This window comes from Lutra lutra, chromosome 11 (genome assembly GCF_902655055.1).
Source record: "Lutra lutra chromosome 11, mLutLut1.2, whole genome shotgun sequence".
Classification (NCBI taxonomy): Eukaryota; Metazoa; Chordata; class Mammalia; order Carnivora; family Mustelidae; genus Lutra; species Lutra lutra.
This window is the reverse complement of record NC_062288.1, coordinates 38,624,412-38,628,278: the sequence shown is the minus strand read 5'-3', so window position 1 is coordinate 38,628,278 and position 3,867 is coordinate 38,624,412. Positions and strand designations below refer to the sequence as shown.

Sequence of the window (3,867 nt, the reverse complement as noted above, 5' to 3'; positions counted from 1 at the left end):
AAAAAACATGAATGCTTTACAAACTTGCATGTCATAATAGTGCAGAAGCTATGCTATCTTCTCTACATCATTCCAATTTTGGTATATGTGCTGCCGAAACAAGCACTAGACGTCTTTTTAAATTAAAATTAAAATTATCTTTGAAATTTTCAAAGAGCCCCTGTAAAATCACAATGATTTATACATTTACCTTATAAAAAGAGAGATGCCAGAAATATTTTAGGTTGCCCTGATATAATCTATATTTCTGAATTAGCTTGTTACTATATAAGAAATTTATGGGAAAAATTGTCAAATGAAAGGATAAGTTTGTACAGATAAAATGTTATTCATATAAATTTTCTAAGATTGTATATCATATAAAACAAATTGACAGTTTCAAGAGATTTGTTAATGTTTTCATTGTTTGTGATATGATCTTATCTGTGGAAAAATTTTGATAAAATTCTTATGAAAGAGTTATATATTATAGTGCAATGGAAAAATTTATTCTCAATTTTGATGTTGTTCATTACTGTGATAAATCAGTCTTATCATTTAGCCATACCAAGAAGCAGAACTGCCTGCTTCTTTGATGGTTATAATATAAAAACTATTCTTCACCAGATCCAGAATATATATTCTTAAATAGTTCTTCAAGAGAAAGACTTCAAAAACTTAGTTTGTAATCCATGTAATGAGAAATGGGAAAACAATTTGTAATCCATGTATTCTGATGTAATTACTATACCCCAAAGAAACTATTTTATTGGTGGAAAAAATTTCAAAAATAAGCCTGAAAACACTGTTTTTGCCTTATCAATGAAAAAAAAAATTTTAAACAAACCAGCACAGTTTTTGAAGATTATGCTACAATTGAAAAGCCATGAAAGATCTTTTTGCTCTTTTTGATGTATAACATGTAGTTACACATTAATATGTATCTTTAACTTATATTCAGTTCCAAAATAAAACATATTTCATTTTAAATATTATTATTATTATTATTATTTAAAAGATTTTATTTATTTATTTGACAGAGAGAAATCACAAGTAGGCAGAGAGGCAGGCAGAGAGAGGAGGAAGCAGGCTCCCTACTGAGCAGAAAGCCCGATGTGGGGCTTGAACCCAGGACCTGGGATCATGACCTGAGCTGAAGGCAGCGGCTTAACCCACTGAGCCACCCAGGCGCCCCTATTATTATTATTTTTAAAAGATTTTATTTATTTCTTTGACAGACAAGTAGGCAGAGAGGCAGGCAGAGAGAGAGAGGAAGAAGTGGGCTCCCCTTGAGCAGAGAGCCCCATGTGGGCTCGATCCCAGGACCCTGGTATCATGACCCGAGCCGAAGGCAGAGGCTTTAACCCACTGAGTCACCCAGGCGCCCCTCATTTTAAATATTATTCTTGACAAAGTAGGTTTTGTCTTACATAATTTAAAGGAAATTAAGCATTTTTTTTCTTACTGAATAAGGTGTCTAAACTTACCCTATATGTTTTAAAAATTATTAGATATTATCATTTTAAATATTTTAACATTAAAATTAATATTGAAAGTAAATATTAGATTTTATTCTTTGTTGATATGCTAATTTAAAATTTTTCACTTAAGTTCACTCTTATTTTGTATCACACAAAAATGGACAAAATAATTTTTTACAGCGTAGAGAGTTCATATGTAAAAGATTAGAAAATGTTGAGCTGGGTAATTATGTACTAGTTTATAGATAATTTTCTTAATGAAAGCTAATAGGTCTATGTTAGTTAAAACATAATTTTATAATAACTTGATAAAAAGGGAAAAATTTTTAGTAGATATTTACATAAATTCTAATTATGATTAGGCAGTCATAAGAATCATATCTGTGTTAAAGTACCATTTAGAAATATTGAAGCTGCTCAACTTAAAATTTTTACTGACTTTTAAAATTGTTTTAAAAGAGTATTTTGACATTTTATCTGTTTTATAAGGCAGCTAGATAAAAATGGACATTCTTAACAATGTTTACATAGTAACAATTTAGCAGCTAAAATGGAAACATATACAACCTTTGTAGTTTCAACTTCAATAGGGACAGAACAAACCCTCTTTCTTTTTCTCTAGTCTGTGGTCCTGGTAAATTAAAATATTTTGCTAGCAGCATACTTAATATGCCTGAGGCTTTCAAGAACGTTAAAGCCTCCTATTATTTATGACACTTACACAAGTACTGGGAAGGCTTCTGAGCCTTCCAAAGAGTATTATTTTTAATCATTTTATGTGTGCAGTCAAACTTCAGGAAACAGGTACGTTTGAGAATACTTTCAGTATCATCTTAGCATTGTTGGGTATCCCTCCACATTTAGAACTTCTTTGTGGACACCTCTTTATGACTTTTTATTTTATATCATACAAGTTTCCTGCATGTGCCTTCTAGATTCCAAACAGAAGTTCAAGGTATCATCCTGAAGTTCATGGATTTACATGGGGCATTTTTTTTTTTCACTCTTGAATTTGTATATTCAGATTATGTGTGGGATTTCTGGGCTACGGTTTGTCCTATTTATGTTGCCACAAGAGTATACAAGAGTGGACACTGAAGTGGGCATCTGCCAGAGGAAACACTTAAAAATAACAACCACATCCACAACAATAACAACAACAAAACAACTTTGGACAAAGGACATTTTTGAGAAGTATTCTTTAGAGGAAAAGGAGTGTAAAGCATTTTTTAAAGTTTTTCTTTAAATTCCGGTTCGTTAACATGCAGTGTAATTTTAGTTTCAGGTGCGCAGTGTAGTGATTCAACACTTCCTTACATTACCCAGTGTTCATCACACACAAGGGCACTCCTTCATCCCCATCACCTATTTCATACTCTGAAGAGCAAAGAACATCTTGCATATTGATGATGTCCCCTTCTCCATCTCCTACTACCACCAGTCAAACCCAACCTTTTATTGTGCCTAAGATATAAGAAACAACTGAATGGATTTCTGTTAATTTAAATACCCCAATAGTATAAGCTCTAGGTGATGAACTACTTGGTGTTATCCAGCCATGCTTAAGGAAATGGAAGAGAAGGAGGAAGAAATAAAACCAGGCATCAAGCCACTACAAAGCCAGTTCAATTTTAAATGCAAAAGCAATTATATTATTATGCATACTGTACTAAAACATTTTATCAGAAAAAGAATTATCAATGAAACCATATTTCAGAAACATTTTTGAAATCAACCTTTCTTATAGTGCTGGTATCTCCTGCTATTTCCAACCCAGCTGTTCCCTTCATTGACAATAACTATTATAATCCTGATCCCAAGCCTATGTGTCCATGCATTTATTCAGCAAACATTTACGTAACAGACTGCTGCGAGAGTGCACTGATGAGATTATGAGGGTACAGATCAGGCAAAAGGAACAGAAAAGACAGGTTTAAAATATATTTGAGTAGAATGTATAGAATATGGAAACTGATTGGAATAAAACAAGAAAAGGAAGTTTGAGATTTTCAAAGAGGACATAATCATGATTCCCAGAGAAGAGTAAATTGGACACCTGCCAAATATTTTCATTCATTCATTCATTCATTAATGAGGAAGTCATCAATGTTACAATTGATTCAAATGAGATGTAAAGAATCACACATATATACAGATTAAGTATGCTAAAATTAATTTGCAAGTAGTTGCAAAACTGGCTTATTCCATGGGAGGTAGAGAGAAATCCGTTGCATTAACCCCATATAAAATCCACCTGCATGACCTTGGACAGCAATCATTTGCATAGCTATCAGTTATCTATACCTTATAAGAATTATCAAAGAGCTCAAAGGCAACGAGAAGTACAGAGAACCTATAGAATCAGATACCAGTAATGGTGTGCTTAGACAACTATTCAATTTTCCAT

The 3,867-nt window shown here is 32.5% G+C and overlaps 1 non-coding gene across 1 annotated transcript; it reads right to left on the bottom strand.

Annotated features, from left to right (window-relative positions):
• Positions 1-106, bottom strand: LOC125081521 (U6 spliceosomal RNA). The gene has a single exon (XR_007121723.1). It is a non-coding gene; the product is annotated as a U6 spliceosomal RNA (small nuclear RNA).
• Between the last annotated feature and the right edge of the window lie 3,761 nt (positions 107-3,867).